General features: G+C 38.7%; 1 protein-coding gene across 3 annotated transcripts in view; it reads right to left on the bottom strand.

Moving 5' to 3' along the window:
• Positions 1-26058, bottom strand: part of TMTC2 (transmembrane O-mannosyltransferase targeting cadherins 2) — a 455354-nt gene that overhangs the window by 381136 nt on the left and 48160 nt on the right. The window lies entirely within an intron of this gene.

The following is a 26058-nucleotide window of genomic DNA, read 5'->3' as shown; positions in this document are numbered from 1 at the left end:
CTGGTCTAGGATCCCATGACAGCTTCACAGTTAAAAGACTGCTTTGGATCCTAAAGGCTTGGAAGTTTCTCTGTGTCTGGGCTTTCAGTGCTAACGCTTAAAAAGCTCCAAATTTCTACCTATGTCCAATATCACCTCAGGGCAGAGTATGCTTCAAATTTTACTTAGCCCTCTCCTTCTTGCTTTGGGCTATGCACTTTCCACTGTAGGCTTCCTGGGACATAGCAAAGGCATACTCTTATCTGTGACTACATTCTTCCATTCCTGGGGAGAATTCCAACGAGCTAAGTTACTGTGTCCCTCCCAGGTTCCTGCTTTTCATCAACTAAATGCCCCAAAGAAAGAAAATGGTATTGACTAAGTGTCTCCCCTGAAATGATCCTTCCCGAAGCCTGGAAGAGTTGACAAACATCTGCCTGATTATTGATCACAAGGCACACTGTTTTGTCTTAGCTTCTTCACTTCACTTCCTCTTTCTTAGAGGAATCACAATTAATAGCAAATGGGTTTTATCTGCCCTTCCATAGTTGCATTTTTTAGCCTACATCTTATGAAGATGATTATTCTAGATCAACTCTGATGAAAATGCCAAATATGGCAGAGATTCCGAATATTCAGATTACTGTCTCCTGTATACCATGTCAGTCTCCTTGAATAAAAATCCCACTTACATTGTAGGCAATACTACTCTTCTAGTCTCTCAGTCTGGAAATTCTGGTATCGCTGATTCTCTCTCTTTTTTTTTTTTGAGACGGAGTCTCGCTCTGTCACCCAGACTGCAGACTGCAGTGCAGTGGCATGATCTCGGCTCACTGCAACCTCTGCCTCCCAGGTTCAAGCGATTCTTCTGCCTCAGCCTCCCAAGTAGCTAGGACTACAGGTGCACGCCACCACACCCAGCTAATTTTTTTGTGTTTATTTTTAGTAGAGATGGGGTTTCACCATATTGGTCAGGATGGTCTCAAACTCCTGACCTTGTGATCCACCCACCTCGGCCTCCCAAAGTGCTGGGATTACAGGCGTGAGCCACTGCACCCAGCCGACTCTCTCTTCTTTCTCTCTTATACTTTATCTCTAAAGTCTCATCAAAGGAAATAACTTGAATAACAGGGAGGGGGAAAAAGAGGTTAAGCGGCCACGGTATTCCTCTCAGGAAGAGAACTGTTTGGTGGCAAGGCTGACATTATGTACATGGTAAACGACAGGATGCATTGGGAAAAGACACATAAATGGCTCTACAGTAGAACTGCATGAGCATTGGAGGGGTAGGAGATGAGTGAGTTAAGGAGGAGACATGACGCCCAGCAATGTGCCAGAAAACTGGTTCCAGATAGAGTAGAAGGAAACAGTCGGCCACGCATGGTGGCTCACACCTGTAATCCCAGCACTTTGGGAGGCCGAGGTGGGTGGATCACGAGTTCAGGAGTTTGAGACCAGCCTGGCTAACATGGTGAAACCCCATCTCTACTAAAACATACAAAAATTAGCCTTGTGTGGTGGCATGTGCCTGTAATTCCAGTTACTCAAGAGGCTGAGGCAGGAGAATCACTTGCACCCAGGAGGCGGAGGTTGCAGTGAGCTGAGATCGCACCACTGCACCCCAGCCTGGGCAACAGAGCGTGACTCTGCCAAAAAAAAAAAAAAAAAGAAAGGGAAAGTGAAAGGAAAGGAAGGAAAGAAGGAAAGAAGGAAGGAAGGAAGGAAAGAGAAAGAAAGAAAGAAAAAGAAAGAAAGAAAGAAAGAGAAAGAAAGAAAGAAAGAAAGAAAAAGAAAAGAAAGAAAAGGAAAGGAAGGAAGAAAGGAAAAGAAAAGAAAGAAAGAGAAAGGAAGAGAGAAAGAGAAACAGTCAATGAATATTTTCCAGAGTAGCAATAGCTAAGCGGCTGTAAGAAGGTGAGATTTTTAAGGGTCTGTTTAAAGTTGTTGCTGGGTTGCACTGCAAACCCCTCACTGACATAAAACCTTCATGAAATCTGGGTATACAGCACTAGCATTAATGGGACTCCTGGAAATAAAGAGGTCACTTCTGCCAAGCAGGGTTCCAGGGGTGGAAAAGAGACACCGTAAGGAGGAGATACAAAGTGTAAGAGTGATCAAGACCTCAGCAAAAACTTATAGTAGGCAGTGGCTAAGAGAAATGTGAGTTTTGTGTGCACCCCTATAGATGGTAAGGCCACAGAGAACCCACCATATGTGAGACAGGAATTTAAGCGAATACTTGTTTGTCTGTGAGGAGTGGATGGTCGTGGGCGTGAATTGTATGAGTCTCCCTGATGAGCCATCTCCATCCCAACTGACACTATACTCATCCCCACTCTCACTGCTCTGCAGTTTCTCTTATCCGACCAGCCACAAGCCTCTTAAGAACAAACCATTAGTAAGTATCGTAACATACCAGGCTGAATGGTAATAAGCATGTTATATCCATATCTCCTTTAACATTTAGTCCAATGAAAAAGGTACTTTGTTGTTTCAGAGTGAGAAAATGCAGACTCAGAAGTTAACAAACTTGATCAAGATCACACCGCTCCTGGGTAGCAAGAATAAAAACTGAAATTTGAGACTAAACCCCACACTCCTTACTGTTTTCTCTACTGCAGCAGTCCCAACCTTTTTGGTACAAGGGACCAGTTTCATGGGAGACAATTTTTCCACAAGCTTGGGAGCACGGGATGGTTTCAGGATGATTCAAGTGCATTACATATATTGTGTACTTTATTATTATTACATTGTAATATACAATAAAATAATTATACAATTCACCATAATGTGGAATCAGTGGGAGTCCTGAGTCCTGAGCTTGTTTTCCTGCAACTAGATGTTTCCATCTGGGGGTGCGGGGAGACAATGACAGATCATCAGGCATTAGATTCTCATAACAAGTGTGAAACCTAGATCCCTCACATGCGCAGTTCACAGCGGGTTTGCGCTCCTATGAGAATCTAACGCCACCACTGATCTCACAGGAAGTGGAGCTCAGGGGGCAATACGAGCAATGGCGAGTGGCTGTAAATACAGATGAAGCTTCGCTGGCTCACCTGCCGTTCACCTCCTGCTATGTGGCCCAGTTTCTAACAGGCCATGGACCCGTACTGGTCCATGACCTGGGGGTTAGGGACCCCTGCTTTACTGCATTCTCAAGCTAAAATGTCTCTTTCTCTGGTGAAATGCTTAGCTTCTAACTACAAATCTGCCACTGACAGCTTTCAAGAAAAAAAAAAAAAACCCCTGGGCACAGTGCAACCCAAATAAGCATAATTTTAGTAGACAATTTAATATTCTCCTAAAACTAAGAAAATATAATTCATTGAATAAAAACCTGAGGATACATATGTATTTTTGTTGTTGTTGTTTTGACACTGAGTATAAATAGAAAGACCTGGTCAAATGACTGTCAGAAAAAATTTATAGGATGATGCTTAACCACAAATGTCTGCCTAGAGATTCAACAAAATGAGAGCTTCTCAAAAGTGCTGATTACATATTTTAAAATAATAATACAAAAAAAACCCCAATTATTTTCTTTATGTAAGTTAGTCATACTTCCCAAATTTACTTGGTTAGTTTATTAATCTAATCCTGAGACCCAACTTTGGACAGAAGTGATAGTATAACTTGAATAACAAAGAAATTAAAAATAAGGAAAACACAAAACACAGGAAATAATCCAGCAGCACCACCCATTCATCAGTTAACAATTTGAGATACACAGTACTTCTGTAAAAATCAGGCTATTGAGGTAACCCAAACTTTGTTAAAATACTATCATTCACATTTGGCTTAAAGGAATAATACTAAAGATTTAAACATGTTCACATTTATCCAAATCACTTTAAACATTAACTCCTGGGTTTCTAACCCATAGGCATTAATCCATCCAAGTTGCCGCTCGATAGATCTTTACAATTTATGTATAGTTTTACAAACTCGCCTTTGGGCTGTCATCTATAAAAGGGCATAGCCACTGTTTCTTACTAGAGCTCAGAAAAATTGTCAAGCATTTTTAACTTTTTACATTTCCAGCTTTTCATAAAGCAAGAGTCAAGGGCAGTTTTTAAATTTACTCTTATTAAAAGTTTATAAGGTAACAATCAAGTGCTGGAATTTTGCCAGAAGGAATGAGCTACAACTCAGTTCTTATGAATTAATCACATCAGAGCATTACTAAAATGAGATCAAGACCTCAATGTTCCAGTGTATCCTCTTCACATAAAAGTGCTTTTGTATCATTCTTGGAAATTTTTCATAGAGAGAAAATAAACTGTTCAAAATTTGTAATTAGAATCTTATCTCTCTTTTAAGATAAATTTTAAAGATGAGGGTAAATGTTACTTTAAATTCTTATGACAGCTTCTTGGTCATTTTATGTAATGAAGTATTAACAAAAGCATGTGCAGGTATTGAGCAGGGTTCAAAACATTCTTATTAAAAGGCTGTTTTAATACACACTAGAGCACTGAGACACATTCTCTTCATTTAAATGTTCAAAAGATGTGAACCAGATTTGCTTCCCAAAGCATAGTGCTTCAAACAACAGTGATGACAACAATAATAGCAATCATTCACCTTGCTCAGCACTATATAATTGAAAATAATTTTCTAATTCACTTAATTGGCAGACAGCCGTGAGGCAAGTCTGATACTGTCATCTCTTTTTTTTTTTAACCAATGATGAAACTGATGCTCGGAAATTAAGGTCATATGAAGCTTGTGCAGTAAAGCACTGTATAGACACCAGTTCTTGACACTCAATCCAGTGTGTTTTCCTTATGGCTACACTGCCTCCTACAGTAATATATTTATACGGTGCTGTGCATTTCTCAAATCAAATTCATATAAAATGTTTAACAAATCAGGTTCTTCCACTGGATAAATATTTACATCAAAAGGATAACTAAACTAAAATTATTTCATGATACCGTTAGGATTTTAATTATTGTTAAAAGCTATTCTTATGCTAATGGATAATACGGTTTGAATTTAAACTGCTGTTTGAAAGGAAAATGATTCCACACTTTTATTTGAGGATTAGTAGAATTAATTATAGGTCATACATCTAACACGCTACACTACACTTATAAAATAAGTGCTTTTGTGAATAATTTTACAAAATTTATAATTCAGATTGATAACTCTAGATACAGGATCTATGCCTAGGAATGGAACTGCAGAAATGGCTTTAGAAGTGAATGCCAAGTTGTTCTTCAAAGTTTTATACCAACTTACCCTCATACCAGCAATACATAAGAAACTCCATGAATCCACACCATTTTTTGATATTGTGAGTCATATTGTAGAATGTTATACAGCAGTACAAATGAATAAAACAGAGCTACATACTACAACAAAGATAACTTTTTAAAACATTATATTGAGTTTTAAAAAGCAAATGACAGAAGGCTTTATAGAGATCAATAACATTTTTATAAAGCTCAAAACCATGCATATCTAAATAAAGGAATATATACATATAGGGTAAAACTACTTTTCAAAAAACTGGGGAATAAACACAGAATTCCAGATTTTCATAGTAGAGACAGAAATATGATATCTGGGAGAAGTATACAGATATTCAGGTTATTCATATTCTTTTATAAATATAAAATAAGGTAAAATTTATATTTCTTAAGTGATAACAGGACCACACAAATCTTACTTCATACAACTTACAGTAAAATCTGAACAAAAACACTGTTTCTGCCAAAAATAGTCAAGGGTTTTGATTTCCCAAGAGTCTCACGTAATCCTTTGATATTTCAATCAGACTCTTTTGAAGGGCTTCTCTTGTCATTATCTATGGTGATAATTGCCTGATCCAATCCTGCCATACCAATTTGCCTAGGGGTTTATATGTTAATGCAGATCTTACTGAGCCACTTTCCCTGACTTCATGGAATCCTGCATCCTTTGCAAGATGTAAAATCTGACTGTGCATTTTGCAATGCATTTGCATGTGGTTTTGAGATATTCACAGAAGACAGTAAAAGAATTATCAACACTTGATGCCAAAGAGTGGAAATGTTGGTAGCATTAAGCAGAGAGAAATATACAAATAAGGAGTAATTTGAAAATTCATTAATAAATATTTTCTTGTCTTCAAGAGTAACCTCATAACTGCAGAAATGGTGATAATAAGCACTGTACAGGCTGGATTCCCAGAATATAAAAAGTGTATTTCCTAACGTATATAAAGCCTCAGATTGCTCTTCAATGAACTCACCAAGAGGAACATAAATATCTACCAGCCCCTTAATGTTGCTATAAACAAGATAAATTATATGAAAAACTCTTTGTAAGCATTCAAGTATATTTAATCAAATGTTAACGTTTTAAAGAGATTTCACTCATGAGCAAATTGCAAAAGAAAACAACTATACAAATGAAGCAATATTTATCTTGACTTAGAACCAGATGAACAAAGCACAACAAATAACAGAGGAATGCTTCCTTAAGCCTGTCTCAAAGGTCTCTGGAGGAGGCTCTCATTTGCTTCCTAATAGATTCCCAGTGGAATTATTTAAACTGCAAGCTCTACCACTATGTCAAAAACAGGATCCACTTACTTTTCAGCTTTACAGGAACATTCTATTAAATAGACTTAAAGCCATCTATACAGTGAAAGTCATGTCAAATATGAGAATACCAGGGGTTTTTCACGTGTTGTCTTTTTATCCCTGGAAATCAGAGTTTGATTTCAGGAAAACCAGGAATAAGAAAATATAGAGGTTTAAGTACTTCTAAGATAGCAATATTTGTATTATTACCGCTAGAGCACTGATTCAAATTCTCTTCACAGGAAGAAAAAGACCCTGGAGGCAAAGGGCTCCATTTGGGTGAGCCCTACTATAGCTGTGTGATATTTGGAATCGTAGTTGCCCATCTGTATATGCAGCCAGTAGGGCCATCACTTGCAGTACAGGGTGGATGTCTTCCAAAAAAAGTAAATGCTGCTAGGCCAAAATAAATAAATAAATAAATACTATCAAAATCCACAAATGCCTCCACATTTGACAGAGTTGGTGATCATTTCTAAAGCATTCCTAAAAGCTAACTCTCTCCAGGTTCTCTACCTGTTTGCTTTGTTTATATCTGATCCCTATTCAGGATACTCTGCTGATGCTAATTATTCAAAGGCAGGAAGGAGGTCTGTATATTCCTTTGTCCCATGCTGTGACCAAATCTGGAAGCAGTAATACCTGCCAATGCAGGGAGGCCACATCAGTAAGGTAAAACCCTCACGCAGCTTTACTGGCAGGATGATTGCTCCCAAGCACATCTAACCTCTCTTTTTGTAAAGAATATGTAGGCTTTTCCCTTCAACTCTTTGAAACAGACTGTAATAACCCAGCTACTCTGCTAATCAAGGACATTATCTGTCCTTGGAGGTGTTTCATATACATGGAAAAATTTCAAATCATTATTGGTAGGAGAAAAATTGTGAGACAAGGATTTTTAAAAATAATGTTACAAGCTTTTTAGTAAATAAAGAGCATATACTAAGTATCCAATTCAAGAAGTTAGAAAAACAAAGTAGAACATACCCAAATAAAAACTAAGGAGATAATCAACCTATGATTGGATAGTTTAACAGATAATTTTATGACACATTCAAAGAACAGGTAACCACAAATTATTTAACAAAATACAAAAAGAAGAAATGTTCCTTCAACTTATTTTATGAGGTACTGTCACCCTGACTCCCAAACTAGACACAGGCATCTGATGTCACCTTTGAGCACAAATATCAGGGGTTTTTTTCCTAGTACAGCATTTTATATTTAGTAATTTCTATTTTTATTTTGATAAAAACCTCTATTTTATTTTTTAAGAAAAATACTAACAACCACCACCACAACAAAAATCAATGACGTACATATAACAAAAGTTAGCTCTTGGGGTGAAAGCAGATCTGACACTAAACTTACAAGGGTGTGTCATTCAGGTCTATTTCAGTTACAAGTGATAGAAATCCAACTCAAACTGGTTTACACAAAGCAGAAGAGTTCACTGGCTTGCCTAACTGATCAGGTATTCAGACTAGGTCCTCAGGATTCTGTATCTCCAGCTCCAAGCTCTGCCTTCCTCTCAAACATGATGGTTTGAGCAAAAGAACTACCACTAACACCAGCGATCTTGCTTATTATTGCTTATTATTGGCTTAAAAACTCCAGCGGAAAAAAGTAAAGTCTTCTTTCAAATAATTTCAACAAAAATGCCAGGAACTGAATTTCATTTGAACAATTTTGATTAATTAATCATCAATTAGTCACTGTGGGCAGCAGATGAACCCCTTTTTGATTATAGCAGGGGTTGGGGTGTGAGCAGCCCCTCTTGAACTACATAGACAGAGCATATAGGAGGTTTCCCAAAGGAAATTCCAGACTATAATATAAGAAGAAAATGGGAATTGATGCTGGAGAGGAACTAGCAACGGATAGACACCACAATCAATTTCTTTGCAATACCTTAAAAGAACAAATAAGAAACAGACATCCTGAACAGCTCAACTCACCTGCTTGCCACCTCCTCTGTAATAAGGCATCCAGTAATCAGAATTTAAATCACATTTCCCCACAACACTGATGAATTTGAAGAACTTTTCCCTCAAAGCGACTTCAAGTCGGAATGTTGGCATGTACTCCAAATACAATAGTATACAGATGAACTTGATTGTAATCTCTATTTCAAGGAAGCTTTGATTGGTGAAAGCTGCTCACAGATAGCACTTGGAAAATAACTATGCCTTGCATAACACCTTTTTCTGAGATGCTTTCTACAGTTCATTTAACCCATCCTCAAACATTTCTGTTCACAAGGAGATGAGTACAGTTATACTGCACTTTGAGAAAATCAAATATAAAAAATTTCCAGGCCATGTAAATTCAGGTGCTTACCCACATTCCAAAATGATACACTACTGCATGAACTGTCTCAGCTGAAGTACCTTTTATTTATTTATTTCTATTTTTTTGAGATGGAGTCTTGCTCTGTCCCCCAGGCTGGAGTGTAGTGGCACAATATCAGCTCACTGCAACCTCTGCCTCACAGGTTCAAGCGATTCTCCCACCTCAGCCCCCGCAAGTAGCTGGGACTCCAGATGCCCAGCACCACACCGGCTAATTTTTGTACCGTTTTAGTAGAGACAGGGTTTCACCATGTTGGGCAGGCTGATCTCGAACTCCTGACCTCAAGTGATCCACCTGCCTCGGCCTACCAAAGTGCTGGGATTACAGGAATGAGCCACCGCACCCAGCCTGAAGTACTTTTTAAAGGCAAGTACCTCTACTACAATCCAAATATTTAATTTAAAAAGTTTTGTTATATAAATAAATTAGCAGAACATAGCTATTATACTTCTTATAACACAAAGTTTCTAAGCCCCAAAACCCCATGGGTTTTTCTTTGTGTTTTGTTTCGTTTTTTAAAAAATAACCGTTTTCTTAACTCAGTGAATTAAACTATTGGTATGAAAAATCAATGACAGTATTTCTAGAAGCCACTAAGAAAGGAGTGCCTTTAAAAACAATACAATTACTCTTATTATTCTCTAAGAAATGCCTTATTCCTGATCTTCTCTCAACTTCTTTCTGATAAACTAAAGGCAGAAATGTTAGTAGATATCATTTCTTTGGGGTATCTCCCAAGAAAGCATCTGGACTTCTGGGCATAAATCTCAGTCTCCTGATTCTGGTAACATCTTTATTTGTCCCTTCACAGATTTAACTGTTGGATCCCAGAATGCCCCAATGCCTGGAAAAACATGACCTACTAAGACTCCCTAGAGAATCCACTCAATGACAGCTCTAACTCCATCAATGTTTTCCAATTAATATAGTACGCTTTATTTTTACCTGTATTTCCCCAGGAGGGTCAACCACTTTCATCACCATAAGACACAAGCTGACATTTGAAATCAATTAACTTTTGTATCAAAAACTAGAAATGCATTTTAGAAGATCCTTGAAAATTTAAACAGCTTTACACAATAATCAATTGGGCCTCCCAGAGAATTTAACTGTGCCTTTGGCAATCTCATGAGAGAGACCTAAATTTCACAAGTTATATCTAAAATTCTCATATCTTCTTTGAAAAAAATCAGCTTCTGCAGTTTTCTTTTTTTACGACTTCTTTCCAGTTCAGCAAACAGAAGTGAATAACTGTTTTCCTAATCAGTTTGCTCCAGTTAAAATCATTAAGCCACCCAATATATAAAACATGGGTCAATATTAAAAACTTGCTGGTAATAAGCAAATTGTTATAATAACATTATATTTACTTTTAAAATTTAGCCCTCCACACAGTAAAACCACAGTGAGGAAACAGTTTAAAGAATGTTTACACATGGTCAGTCTCTTTTGCTAAAAAATCAGAAAACTTCTTCCTCAAAAAAAAAAAAAAAGCCATTTTGTTTTCAGCTAGCATACTGGCATGACAATATGAAGACTGCAGAAATAAATTATTTTCTTCTTGTATACGTCTATAAAATAGATTTTACACAGCTCACCTATGGAGAATGACCTGGCTCCTAAGGGTAGGAGGGCAAAAGTGATGAGTGGAAAAGATGAGCAGCTGAAAGGACCCCCTCATATATCTGGTATCTACCTGAATGCTTCTTTAATAGAAAAGAAAAGCCACAAGGTCAACAGGGTATATACTTCTATCTTATTGGCTTAAGAGAGCCGTGCTCATTCAAAAAGATGATGAAAAGACCAGGAGAGAGAAATTCTCACTGTAGCAGCCCTCGAGAACAGCAGGAACAAGGGATCAAGGTGATTTTAGCCTAGGGGTCTAATAAAAGCAAGACAGTGACACCTGATGTTGGATATTTTAAAGCCAGCTGTGCTACTCCATGGCACAGCTGAGGAGGGATAAATAGAAGACAGAAGAGATGTGACTCAATGTGTTGCTAAACTTAGCTCCCTAAAAATCTTGATTATCATTTATGAAGTTCATTGTCACTATTTAAAGCAAACCCCAAATACAGCACACATTAGTCTTTAAAGTTCTGCATCCTAGATGTTTACTCATGTCCACTAAGATACATGATGATGTTATGCCGCTATACAGGCCTATTTTAAGATTAATTTGCTGGAGGTGGTAGTTGGTCTTTATGAAGTCTCTAAACCAATTTACCAAAAGAATCGCCACTCCCCAGTTTATGCTCCCAGAACTATAAACAGCGCCCCTATCGTCACTCAGGGTAACTCCAGCCCTGAGATTCTTTGTTTTGTTTTGTTTTCGAGATGGAGTCTCGCTCTGTCGCCCAGGCTGGAGTGCAATGGCATGATCTCGGCTCACTGCACCATCTGCCTCCCGAGTTCAAGTGATTCTCCTGCCTCAGCCTCCTGAGTAGCTGGGATTACAGGAGCCAGCCACCAGAGCTGGCTAATTTTTTGTATTTTTAGTAGAGTCAGGGTTTTGCCATGTCAGCCAGGCTGGTATCAAACTCCTGACCTCAGGTGATCTGCCCTCCTTGGCCTCCCAAAGTGCTGGGATTACAGGCGTGAGTCACCGCACCCAGCCTGAGAGTCTTATAAGCAACGAGAAAGCCTTCAGAAAAAAAAAAATGGAGCTTCCAATAAATATAAAAACATAGTTGACAGTCTATGGGGGAGAGGGATAATGTATCTATTTAACAACTATTTGGAAAGATGTTAAATACAGACTGCAAATTACTAATGGAATGGCATTTTTCCCCTATAAAAATGTCAATGCGTTTGAACACTAATAGCCAATAATACTGGTCTGAATAAAGTACATGTTCACAATGATTGAGAGGCAGTGTAGACTGACACACTCCTTTTATAGATACTTTGGCATTTTGTTCATCCTTTAACACAAAACTGTTTAACTGCAACCATCCAAAATATGTAAATATGGAAAAAATATTTCAGATTCCACACAACATACAATTCCAGATACTTTTTCCACACTATTTTCCTTCTTTAAAAAGACTACAAACATTGAATGTATCAGAGAATCTTAATATTCACATACATTCATATGAATGTTAATATACTCATATACATTCAAATCCTCCCATAAACCAGCAACATTACCATTATCCATGATTTCTTTAATATTAGCCATTTTAAACCTTAAAACCTTTCCCATTAAGTGGCAATTTACAATAGTTTCAAAAATTTGAAGTTTCCAAAGTAACTTTATATATCTAATTTTAGAAACCTAGTTTAACACATCATTCTGCCTCAGAATTCAACATTATCCCAGAATGTTGAACAAAGAAAAAATAACTCTCATAACACAAAGATAAAGATTGCAGGCTCTGAAGTCACGCTTGCCTGGGTGTAATTCCCAGCTTCATCAATTGAACTTGAGCAAGTTATTTAACTTCTCTTAACAGTTTCCTCATTCAAAAAAACTGGAATTTGTTCAACCAATAACTATTTACTAAGCACCTATCCTGCAGTAGGTATTATACTAAATGCTCTCCCAGAATTTAGCCCAGAAGAAGTCCTAACATTCATAGAGCTTATATCTAGTGGGATATTTCAGAAGACTTTGGTGAGGAATTAGAAAAATACCTATAAAGCACTTTGTATAGTGTCTGAAACAAGGAGAGACAATAGACATAAAGTCAGGATTAATAATAATAACTCACAGGACTGACGATAGCTATTATTATCTCACAGTATTGTGAAAATTAAATGAGCCAGTTCATACAAAGCACTTACCATTAGGTTTTTAAAAAAACCTCTCTACATATCAGCTATTATCATAAAATAATCAACTTGATTATTTCTGATGCAATCTCTATCCCCTGGAGGTACCGGGTGGGGAGAACAGAGTGCAGAATGCCAATTGCCAACAAGATCCTTTAAGCCCCTTAAGAAATGCCAAACCCGAGGTCACTTCTCAAAAACATGAGGAAAAGATATCCAGGGCCATCTCTTCTCTTCATCTTAAACAAGCATGCTAGTTTCTATAGAAAGCTGCTTGATTTGGTCAGCACTGTAGAAAGTATTTAAAATCAATCATTCTTTGTATTAAAAAAAAAGATTAAACTTTTAGAGTTCAGTGGTATAAAACAAAAGAGGAACTTCAAAATTTGAATTAAATACAATTAAAGGAATGAGAAAAAAACTACAAATAAGTATGTAGTGAGCCATTACAGAAATATCTGTATTGGCTACTATATGTTTTTCTGTGAGAACCCTTCTCTTCCATCTTTAAAACAGGATTGCAAAACAAAGTTTCACGGGCCGGGAACAGTGGCTCATGCCTGTAATCCCAGCACTTTGGGAGGCCGAGGCAGGCAGACCACCTGAGGTCAGGAGTTCGAGACTAGCCTGACCAACATGGTGAAAGCCCATCTCCACAAAAAATGCAAAAATTAGGCAGGCGTGGTGGTGCATGCCTGTAATCCCAGCTACCTGGGAGGCGGAGGCAGGAGAATTGTTTGAACCCGGGAGGCGGAGGTTGCAGTGAGCTGAGATGGCACCACTGCAATCCAGCCCAGGCAACAAAGCGAGACTCCGCCTCAAAAAAAAAAAAAAAGAAAGAAAGAAAGAAAAACAGTTTCTATTTGTTAACACAATCTTTACCCTGTTCCTGAAGCACTAGCATTGCTACTGCTTATATCTGCTCTGAGGAACCACAGAACAAGTAAGGCTGCAAGAAACCAAGAGAATAGGAGCCCACCTGGACCAATAAGGATGAAGGCATTCAGTTCTTTGTGCTGAGGCTGTGTCTCACAATCATAGTTCAGCTTTTATACCAAATTTAAAAAAAAAAAAAAAAAAAAAAGCACCAAATCTACAAAGTGGAGCTGTGTCCAGATTTTTAAACTCAGGTGAGAGACACCAAGCAAGTAAAAAAATTGTTTGCTGCCCATGTCTCCCAAGAGAATGTAAGTCTACGAGGGCAAGGATTTTGTTTTCTCACAGTGTAAATACAAATGCGTGAGTATTAGTTTCTAAAGTAGAAGCAGTCTAAATTAAAAGAGTTTAGCACACTCAGGAGAAGCCAGTGTGATTCTGTGTAACATGGGTCCCGAAGGCAGGAAAAGAAGGTTATAAAAACAGAGAACTACCCACTTTAACTCCTCCAGTTGTCAGCAAACATACTCTGAGCTACCGTCAAAGAGGTGATATGCACAGATTTAACATGAAATAAGCAAAGGATAAGATTCACTGGGGAATCCTATTTATTGGGGTCAAGTAAAACAAGAAGCTACCCTTATTCATCAAACCTGAACATATCATTTAACTACCACTAAAAACATTTTAAGAGACAATGCGTAGCACAAACTATGTATTAGGCTTATATATAAGAAGCTTACCCACATATATATAGATATACACATACATATATATACATACATACGTGTGTGTGTGTGTATGTGTGTGATTCTTTTTGTGATGGAGTTTTGCTCTTGTTGCCCAGGCTGGTGTGCAATGGCACGATCTCGGCTCACTGCAACCTCTGCCTCCCGGGTTCAAGCAATTCTCCTGCCTCAGCCTCACAAGTAGCTGGGATTACAGGCATGCGCCACCACACCCTGCTAATTTTTTGTATTTTTAGTAGAGATGGGGTTTCACCATGTTGATCAGGCTGGTCTTGAACTTCTGACCTCAGGTGATCCACCCGCCTTGGCCTCCCAAAGTGCTGGGATTACAGGCGTGAGCCACCAAGTCCGGCCCCCACTAATGTATTTAATCCACTCAGTTCATTTGCTTAGGGAGTACCTCTTACGTGACAGGTATAAAGTTAATACTATTAGTCTCCATGTTACACGTGAAGAAACTGGGGTCTGCAGAGATTAAGTAATTTGTACACAATCATACCATTAGTAAGCTGCCAAGCTGGGATTCAATTCCCTCCAAAGTGCATATTGTATTTAACTACCTACCAGAAGAGATGGGATACTCACTCCAGTCATGCCAACATTGCTCCAAAATGACTTCTAAACTTTTTTTTGAGACAGTCACACTCTGTCGCCCACGCTGGAGTGCAGTGGTGCAATCTCGGCTCACTGCAACCTCCGCCTCCTGGGTTTAAGCAATTCTCCTGCTTCAGCCTCCGGAGTAGCTGGGACTACAGGGGCGTGCCACCACACCTGGCTAATTTTTTTGTATTTTTAGGAGAGACAGGGTTTCACCCTGTTAGCCAGGATGGTCTCGATCTCCTGACCTCGTGATCCACCCGCCTCAGCCTCCCAAAGTGCTGGGATCACAGGCGTGAGCCACCGCGTCTGGCCCAAACTTTTTTAAAAACTATGGTTAATTAGATTGAATTTAGAAAACAAAGAAGAAAGTCCAACTTAATACTTAACACCAGTATCTTCTTTTGATTATATTACCTAGCCCAATTTTCTTATATACTAGCCCAACTGGTGTTTATTATATTATTCAGGATGATCACCAAATCTGATTCTTCATATTAGAACTATCTACAAGCTACTGGAAACAATATCATATTAATCCTCCCAATCAAATAGTTGCTAAAAAGAAAGTGCTAAATATATTTAAGTAAAAAAGCTACTCCCATGATATGCCAAATAATAGCAACATCATTAGAAGAATTCAGCAGTGGGTCGATATTGTTAGAAGGAACAATACTCCATTGAAGGTATGAATGCTTCTACATTGCCTAACGAGTAAGTCAAAGCAATGCACTCTATTCCATGCTCTAAAATCTTTAGACAAAAAATAATAATGCTTTCCTGAAATTGCCTTTTCCTTCCATTTCTTTCCTTCATTACACTTGGCATTATGACAGAGAAATTACCATTATTTAGCTTTTTTACGCTTTGGTTCCAATTTAAAGCTGGAAGTCATTATGCACCGTAGTAAGATACAATTAAAAAAATGCTGAACCTTGAATCAGGAGACAAGCTTCTATCCCAGCTCTGCCACTAGCCAGATCTAAAATCTTGGACAAAACCTTAACTTCTCTGAACTTCTATTTTCTCATGTATAAAATGAAGATATTTGTAGTAAATTTAAAATTCTGTTAATGTTATCTGAACCTTTTCTTTTTGGTCCTGAAAACTGAAATTAATTAGCACCTCTCATATATCCTAGTATAAAGGAAATGATCACTCTGTGTGTGTATTAGTTTGCCATTGTTGTATAACAAGTCACCACAACGGTAGAGGCTTAGGACAAAACAAACTCACTGGCTTACAGTTCTGTAGGTCAGAAACTCAGCAATAACTCAGGTGGGTTCTCTTGCTTAGAGCCTCATCAAGCCAAAATCAAGGTAATGGCCAGACTGGGCTCTTATCTGGAAGCTTTAAGGAAGAATCTACTTCCATGTTCATTCAAGTTGTTGGACAAATTCCATTTCCTTGCTATTCCAAGACTGATGTCCTTATTTCCTCACCGGCTGCCATCCAGGAGCCACTCACAGCTTCTAGAGGCTGTCCACATTCCTTTTCATTTGGCCCTCCTCTGTCTTCAAACCGGCAATAGCAGAGTGAGTAGAGTCCTTCTCAGGCTTTGCATATCGCTGGCTTCCTGTTCTGCCGTTGCTAGAGAAAACTCTCTGAAGGGTTTGCTTATCCATCTGGGTCATGCCCATTTGGACAATCACCATATCTTAAGGCCAACTGATTTGGGACTTTAATTACATCTACGAAGTCCCTTTGCAATAGCGCCTGGATTCAGGTTTGAATAGCCAGGGGACAGGACTCTAGGTTCTCTTCTTTAGAATTCTGCCTACTTTGTGTTTTGGAGGGGATGGGGGGGGCAAAGAAAGGAGGGTTCATGTGGTTGTATGTCCCTCACAAAGCTCAAAGCCATAGTCTTCTTTGTATCCCATTATACACACAAGTGCTGAAATATGATGCATCTCATAAATATCTGTTCAATTAAATGAAATACTTCCCAGTAGACAAAAACATGCACATTGCCAAATACTACTATTAATTGAGCCCTGGCACTCGATATAAAAATGAAATATATACCTAACTCAAAGGACATGCTTTTTTAGACCTATGTTGATGTTAGTTGTTTCAATACAAAAATGCCAGAGGCAAATCAAAAGCTGAATAAGTGAGCGAATGGGCAAAAATATTTTTTAAATATACATGCAGTTCTTAGTATTCTAGCGTCCGGTGACAGCTATGAAAGCTCTTTGTGTCAATGAATAATTCTAATAAAAATGAAGGCCTCTATATAAAAATTCTTAAATGCACTCCATAATGCTTTCACTCTCATAATAAGGCAAACAATGCTCTCTCCAGCCAGGACCAATAGGTCCGACAATTTAGGATCAGCACCTTGAAGAGTGCTGATAAGCAAACAAACTGCCCATGTAAAAAGCAGGGTAAAAGAACAAATCGTTCTGCCACAGTTCCTAATTCTGAAGTCTCAATCATTTTTCAGTACTTCTTGAATTTAAGAAAAAGGGGAGGAGTGTTAGAAATGTGCATTATATTCCTAGATGCTCTGAATTAAGTCACCACATTAATGCCAATTCAAATAATTTATTCTTTAGCAGCTATTTGCCTGCTCTGTAACTAACAAAAGCACAATGCTATTTTTTTGAAAGCATAAATAATCCTGTTCTATTGCAGGCTGATGTGACACCTGCATAAAGACAATTAATTCTCATCTTCCACTATTATCTATTTGTCCATTACCAAAGGGTAAGTGGTGTTTTCTCTAGGCTCTTGTCTGCTAATGTACAATGTTTACTGGTAATGAACATTTTAAGCTACTGAACAGGAGCTTCGAAAGAACATGAAATTAGTTAAACATACATCACAACACTGTGGCATTTACAACAGGCTCCCATGGATAATAAAACTTCACTTAGGACACTCTAGTTCTGTTCAGTCAACACATTTCAAATACCACTAAAGAGATCACTACCTGTAAAGAACCTCAGCTGATCTAATTTAACTTTATCTTGTAACACAGGGGAGTTACAGCATTCTTTGTGACAGTTGTCTTTTCAGACACTACAAAAGGTTTTCTATAACAGCTGTTATCTATCCATCTCCAGAAAAGCCAGATACAATGTAATCATCATGTGCTGTACGGTCTGAACTGCTTTAATTTGGGGTTGACTGAGCTCTGCTTGAGGAATGAAAAAATTAAAGGGCACACACACGAAGAGAAGGGAAAATAAATCCCTGTTGTGTCTTTCAAGATGCTAACTGGTGCCTTATTCTGCTTTTTTCCTTCCAGCAATAAAACAAGGATTTATATTTTGAGTTCTTCAATCCAGACCTGAAATAGCAATATCTTTTGTATACATTCTTTGACAACAAAGAAAAGCCAATAAGCATCAAAATCCTCCCCCCAAATAAAACTATAAACTTCCCTTTAGAAATTAAATTAGTAGTTTCATTAACTTGAAAAGTTATTTTCTGAAAGATACATGTAGAAGGCTTTTTCAGAGTGAAGTTTCCATAGGGAAAGTAGCTATTTAAGCTGTTGCTTACTATGTATGTGAGATAGTGTTGGTTGTCTGCAGCAACCTTCTGCTAGCCCCTGCTAGAGGCAACTTTCAGAGAGGGGTCAACAAGTGACATAATTCCATGCAAAGAAATCTAAGTGGAGGGTTTCTGGCCAGAGTTCCATAAAACTTTACATTATTTCTATAAATAAAAATATTTTTTAAATAACTGGCAGATGTGTCCCTGTCCACCCCTTGCCGCCTTCACTCTTTTTTTTTTTTTTTTTTAGAGTCAGAGTCTCTGTCACCCAGGCTGGAGTGCAGTGGTATAATCACAGCCCACTGCAGCCCTGAACTTGTGATCCTCTGCTTCAGCCCCTCAGTTATGTCTTGGCACATAGCTAGGACAACAGCCGTGTGCCACCATGCCCAGCTAATGTTTTTTGTTTGTTTGTTTATTTGTTTGTTTGAGACAGAGTCTTGCTCTGTCAACCGGGCTGGAGTGCACTGGCACAATCTCGGCTCACTGCAACCTCGGCCTCCCGGGTTCAAGCAATTCTCCTGCCTCAGCCTCCCAAGTAGCTGGGACTACAGGCATGCACCACTACGCCCAGCTAATTTTTGTACTTTTCATCGAGACACGGTTTTACCATGTTGGTTGGCGAGAATGGTCTTGATCTCTTGACCTCGCAATCCGCCCGCCTCGGCCTCCCAAAGTGCTGGGATTACAGGCATGAGCCACCGCACCCAGCTGCTAATTTTTAAAAATATATATTTTAGAGACTTTTCTTGGGATCTCGTTTTGTTACGCAGGCTAGTCTTAAACTCCTGGCTTCAAGCGATCCTCCTGCCTGGCCTCCCAGAGCACAGGGATTAAAGGTGCGAGCAACCACACCCAGCACCCCCACTCCTTTCTGACCGAAACCTGTACCTGACATTGAGAAGTATAGCAACCAACCATCATGCAAAAATTAAAACACAGAAAAACTATAGAAAACAATGAGAAAAAGTGCAAAATATAATATATCCCTGGAATAGATAAGTCACAATGCATTATGACAACAGAGTCATATTTTCTGTAGTATTAAGGGAGCTAAAAGAAAGAGCAGATTAGTTTAAAATAAAGCTATCAGAAAGGCATTTATTTGTTAAAGAGGGCTTGCATTAGATTGGAAAGGATGGGTAGTAATTAAATAACCAAAGTGGAGGAAGAAGGGCACTCAAAAAATTGTAGTATAAAAGCCAAATCTGAGAACCAAGATCAAACTTGGACATGGAATGTTTAGGAAAGTAACACCACCAGCCTGGTTGAAAGGTTAGGTGGGTTGTGGGAAACAATGAAAAGGAATAATAATAATAATAATAAATTATTTATTGAGCACTTGGCAGTTCTTGTCTAACATGGTACTAAATGCCATATATCTGCTCTTTTTTTTTTTTTTTTTTTTTTTTTGAGACAGAGTCTCGCTCTGTAGCCCAGGTTGGAGTGCAGTGGTGTGATCTTGGCTCACTGCAACCTCTGCCTCCTGGGTCCCAGTTCAAGCAATTCTCCTGCCTCAGCCTCCCAAGTAGCTAGGATTACAGGAACGCACCACCATTCCCAGCTAATTTTTGTATTTTTAGTAGAGATGGGGTTTCACCATGTTAGCCAGGCTGGTCTTGAACTCCTGACCTCGTGATCCACCCACCTCGGCCTCCCAAAGTGCTGGGATTACAGGCCTGAGCCACCGTGCCCAGCTATATCTGCTTTTTCATTTAAATCTTCATAATTGTGTGATGTAGGTATTATTATCCTCATTTACCAAAGGTAAATCAAAGCTCAGAAAATAAGTAACAATGTCTAAAGCCACACAGCTACTACTGCAACTGCAGAAAAAATTTCCTAACAAAGACAGCAAATAAGATAAACACAATGAAAATTTTCACAGAAAGGCAACTGTCTACGTAGAAAACAATCATGATGCACTAGAGTGGCTAAAAACTTGAGTCAATGAAATCATATGATCTTGGTGAGATGGTGAAGTGGTGTTAATAAAAATGGACTGGATCTAGGGAATGAAGAATATACAGGATATAGCCGGGAGCGGTGGCTTATGCCTGTAATCCCAGCACTTTGGGAGGCTGAGGCGGGCAGATAACCTGAGGTCAGGAGCTTGAGACCAGCCTGGGCAACATGGTGAAACCCTGCCTCTACTAAAAATACAAAAAACAAATTAGCCGGGCGTGATGGCAGGCGCCTATAATCCCAGCTACTAGGGGGGCTGAGGCAGAAGAATCACTTGAACCTGAGAGGCAGAGGTTGCGGTGAGCAGAGAACATGCCATTGCACTCCAGCCTGTGTGACAAGAGTGAAACTCCATCTTAAAAAAAAAAGAAGAATATACAGAATATAGTGGGAAGTCATCTCGTTTAGAAGGCAACTACTAAATTCTTATTTACTCTCATTTGAACACTATACACTTACTACCTGTTCCTAGCTACCATATAGTGGTGGCATATAATGTAAATGTTGTAGATAATACAGCATTTTTTTTTAAACTTCTTCATTTAGGCCCCTTTGTCATTTAGGTCTCTTAGCTTAGCTCCGAGGCTAAAGACATAAAAAAGAATGGCATGACCTAGGGAAAGTTTCAGGAAGAAATAAATGAAGACATGCCTCTGTTTGTCTTGAAGGATTTGGGTGATAAGGATGCAGACACAGGAGGGTCTCCAGGTCACGTTCCATGGTACTGCAGTCAATAAGTAGGGATGCGCCTTAGGAGAAGCCCCAAAGCATTAGGGCACTGACAACTATCCTGGGCCATACTAGGCCTCCACATGGTATGCAGTTGACCTAGAATTTTTACGGGCTCCAGTAGGGGACATTCACGCTGAAAAATATATATGATGACTGAGAGAAGGGCACTGGGATCCAAACAAAGAGATGTGTCCAGATTTCCTCAATAGAAAAACCAGAACTCCTTGCATCTTGGCCATTCCTCTTCTTGATCACTGTAATACCAGTAATACCAGCCACAGGAACAAATAAGAATCCCAAGGACTCCATATAGAGCTAAGGACCACTCTTCCCCACTACCCAATGTCCCACTTCCTCCCCCATATACATGACATCTTAAAGGAGAGCAGACAGGAGGATAAACACTACAGCCTCCACACTTTACATCAAATTACAATTTAAATCATGTCATGGATGAAATTTCTTCTATTTGATTACACATTGGTTTCCTTTACAACTATCTAGTAGGTAAAGAAGGTCAGATTGGTAAATTGAAAAGCTAAAAAGCACCAGCTGCATGTGGTGGCTCACGCCTGTAATCCCAGCACTTTAGGGGAGGCCAAGGTGGGCTGATCACGAGGTCAGGAGTTCGAGACCAGCCTGACCAACACGGTAAAACCCCATCTCTACTAAAAATACAAAACTTAGCCGGGCGTGGTGGCGCGTGCCTGTAATCCCAGCTACTCAGGAGGCTAAGGCAGGAGAATTGCTTGTACCCGGGAGGCGGAGGTTGCACTGAGTCGAGATCACGCCACTGCACTCCAGCCTGGACGACAGAACGAGATTCCGTCTAAAAAAAGCTAAAAAGCTCCGACTTTTTCTCTACATCTGAGCTGTGGGAAACTTGGCCAAGTATTTAACAACAACAAAAAACAAACAAACAAACCACCTCAGGAAAGCACTCTTGGGATGAAATACAAATAAACAACTTTTATATTGAAAAGTATGTGTAACTAGATACTAAAATAAGAGTTTAGGCTGAGGCCTCAGGAGATGAGTGTCAGACTCACAGGGAAGCGCAAACCAAAATGCAAATTTCAAAGTGGGTATCACTAAAGTACATGACCCCTTGTTGATATAGTGGGTATACAAGTGACAGGTAATAAAGGCTGAGGAGCGCTGGGGTAAGAGTGCCACCTCCTTCACGTCAAGACAGAGAAAGCTCAAGGCCATGTCAAGAGCTGGCTATGCTGTGCTCGAGTTTGGAAGACATCTTTTTCTGGTGTCTGTAACCTGAGAAATACCAGATTGCTCGGGCAGCATGAAAGAGGCCTTTTAGCTTCCCCTTCTGAGAGCAGGTCAAAGAAAGGTAGGCGACTGTTCTCCATGGACTCACAGACTTGGCAGAAAGAAGAGCCGGTATGGAGCCATTGTGAATCCTTCCTGAGAGGGAGCTCACAGATAGAGAAAGTCTGTGGCACAGACAACCAAAAAACTAAGGGCTGAGGGGAAACTGTTAGCCAGAGGGAAAGGCAAAATACTTCAGGCGAGCCTGTGGTGAGAGAATCCCAGCAGGGAAGGCTCTAATGAATTCGAGACACACCCATAAGAAAATGAGTCAGCTCTGAATATGTGCTAGGATCAGAGTACATAACATCAGTTTAAATCCACAACACACACACACACAGACCTTCCCTGTGGATCCTTCACACCATTCTTATGTCTCTGAAGAGTCCATGACAGGAGCCAGTAAATGCAAGAAGAAATCACCAGGAAGAAATAAGCAGCCATTAGATAGTCTGTTCCAAGAGGCAGGGATTTATCTGTTTTGTCACTTGCTGTATTGTTGCCCACCCTAGAACTATGCCTGCTACATAGTAGATGTTCAATAAATATTTGCTCAACAAATGAAAACCTATCATACCCCACTTTTCCAGAATGCGGATTCCCTTCTATAGCAAGGTACACCAGAGGCAAAGATTTATTTCCCAAATGAGACTGTATTTGTAATTTAAAAGGATTATAAGGATTTCTAGTAACAGAAAAATCAGAGGATCTGCTAGAATTTTCATTAATAGCAGAGGATAAACTTTCCCATCTGAATATATATTCAGTTGATAGTAGGAAGTGCAATTTAAATTTACATTTTCCTTTCATCCATTACATGTATATGTTCAAACGTACTGACTACCCAGAGTATGGTTTGCAAAGCAATTTACCATACATGTACCATTTCACCTTTATAACAATCATACTTTCATAGTTTAAGAAACTAGGGCTTATGGAGTAGTAAACAACAATACTGGTTCTATAGTCAACTCTAGAATACTCTGTTTTCCTCTAAATTTTTACCTCAAAGTCTTCCTGGGTTCCTATCTAGCATGTTCTACCCACATAAAGATAGATAAACTTGGACCCTTGCCTTAATTACAACCCAGCTATTCCTAACAGATGGCCTTTTCTTTCATTATTCAACTCACTTAGATGTCTGGTTTATTGACCAATGACTGTAAAATGTCTTATAGAAATAAATAGAAATAAAAATAAATAGAAATTCCAAAAAGTGACTTAAACACGATGGAATTTCATCAATCTACATAAATATATAGTCCAGTGTTAGAAATAGCAAGTCCTAATTATAAGGCACCCATACTCCATCTACCTTGTTGCTCTGCTGTATTTAACTCATGGCATCTGCTTTTTGGCCCATCTAGGTGCAGCCATCATATTGGCATTTCAGCCAGTGGGAAACAAGAAAAGAAACAACAGCAATCAAGTTACACATATCTCTTCTCCAGCCAGAACTAAATCATATGGCCACACCTGCTCACAAAGAGGCTGGAAAATTTGAGCTCTTATATAGGTTAGAGATGTGTCTTATTCAACTTCAAGTGTCCAACACATTTTCTGGCACTGTTGAAAATGTTTGGCAGTATGATATTCACAATCACTGCCATATTCATTCATACAATAAGCATGTATCAAACATCTTTCTATGTATCCTTTTTTTTTTTTTTTTTTAAGACAGAGTCTCACTCTGTCACCCAGGCTAGAGTGCAGCGGCATGATCTTACCTCAGTGCAACCTCTACTCCCATGTTCAAGTGATTCTCCTGCCTCAGCCTCCCGAGTAGCTGGGATTAAAGGTGTGCACCACCACACCTGGCTAATTTTTGTATTTTTAGTAGAGACAGGCTTTCATCCTGTTGGCCAGGCTGGTCTCGAACTCCTGACCTCAAGTGATCCACCTACCCTGGCCTCCCAAAGTGCTAGGATTACAAACGTGAGCCATCACACCCAGCCATGTATCATTTTTCATTAACTAGAAAGAAGAATTATTAAATAACATTTTACTGATTGTTTTCATCACTGATAAAAATGACTACCGTTCACATTAAAATAACTAATAATTATACTTGGTTCTGGTTTGCCACTATTGCCTCAAAATTTTTAAATATTTGGTGGCAAACAATTTAGAATTCTCATTCCATATGAATGACAGCATTTTTAACTATTATGTTTTCTTACTAGTTCAAAGACAATTTATTCCAAGTGATTCAGAGGAGAACATTTCCTGTTCTTAAGCTCATACACAGCACTAACACCTGAATAATACTATAAAACCAAAATGAACACGTGAGCCAAAGTATTATTTGTGTCTCTTTAAGGTATAAGTAACTATTAAACTCTTGGTGCATTCATTTAGAATGTAAATGTCCCTGTCACTTAGTAAGTGATCACAAAATTTAAAAGGCAGTAGATCACTCTTCTTGTATAATCAAAATAATAAGAAATGTCCTAAAAAGCTAACTAGAAGGAAGAGAGGTCTGATCAAGTAGCTGAAACTACAGGATAAAAATCAATCCTCCATGACATCCCCAACTCATCATCAGTAAAGATGAACTTTTATGAACAATGAAGATAAAATATACATTGGTGCCCTGGCATAGTCATTTAAGGGAGCACCTAATTTCTGCCATTGGTCCTTTTCAAACTTGCAAATGAACAGAATAAAAAAATTACCTAATTATACTAGACCAAAGGACTTACACTATCTTGTTTACCTTGGAACAACTGGAAATTTCTAAGGGAGACAACAATAAAAATACCATAGCAACTCAATGCTGCCCAGTAAATTACTAATGAGAAAGTTGAGAGAGAATTTAGTTTTTTTTCCACCCCAATGAACTCTCTTCCCTTCTCCCAACATACATTTATTATTCCATATCACCGCCCAGAAAGCTTTCTTTAGAATGTGGTCCTTGGAAGAACAACATCAGGGAACTGTCTCCCTTTGGGCACTGGTATTTAGGCATTAGAAACAGCATTAGAAAGGTAAAATATTCTCCTTTTTAAAAGCATGTAACAAAGCTCAATGGGGTGTTTGTGACTTACTACTGGTAAGCTTGAGCATTACAGATTTAAGTCAACCTCAAATTCCTGTATAAACAATTAAACCTGTAGCTGGGAAAGCTTTGTGTTATTTTACTCTTTGACTTCTGATTACTTATTCATTTATATTTCCTGAACTATTTACAAAATGTATACAAACAAAACCAAACTGCAAGCCTATTATGTTGCTTATACTGGCGTCTACTTCCTGCTCCCTTCCTGGGGTTGATAGAGATGGCTGCCATTTTAAATAAATATATTAATAATGCAGCTATTTTTAAAAGTTTCCCACAGAGTGGCTGCTTTAAAGCAATAAACAGAACTGTTGAGTCTCACGAGGCAGCTGCTTTGCATATAGGTTCAAATTCATTTCTAAACAGTGCTGCACGTAACAATTTTAATTATTACCATTACTCTCACAGTGGTGTCACTTTAGACCTGATATTAAAAAAAAAAAAAAAAAAGTGTTAGACTATTTAGCTGAACATAATGTAGGATGGGATTAATCATTTGGCTAAATTACTGCTAAATTTAACTGGTATTTAAATTACATCAATGTGATGAAAGTTTGAAGATAAAGAG

Source organism: Pongo abelii, chromosome 10 (assembly GCF_028885655.2).
Source record: "Pongo abelii isolate AG06213 chromosome 10, NHGRI_mPonAbe1-v2.0_pri, whole genome shotgun sequence".
In the NCBI taxonomy this organism is placed as follows: domain Eukaryota; kingdom Metazoa; phylum Chordata; class Mammalia; order Primates; family Hominidae; genus Pongo; species Pongo abelii.
Note: the sequence above shows the minus strand (reverse complement) of the source record. Positions and strands in the feature narration are given on the sequence as shown.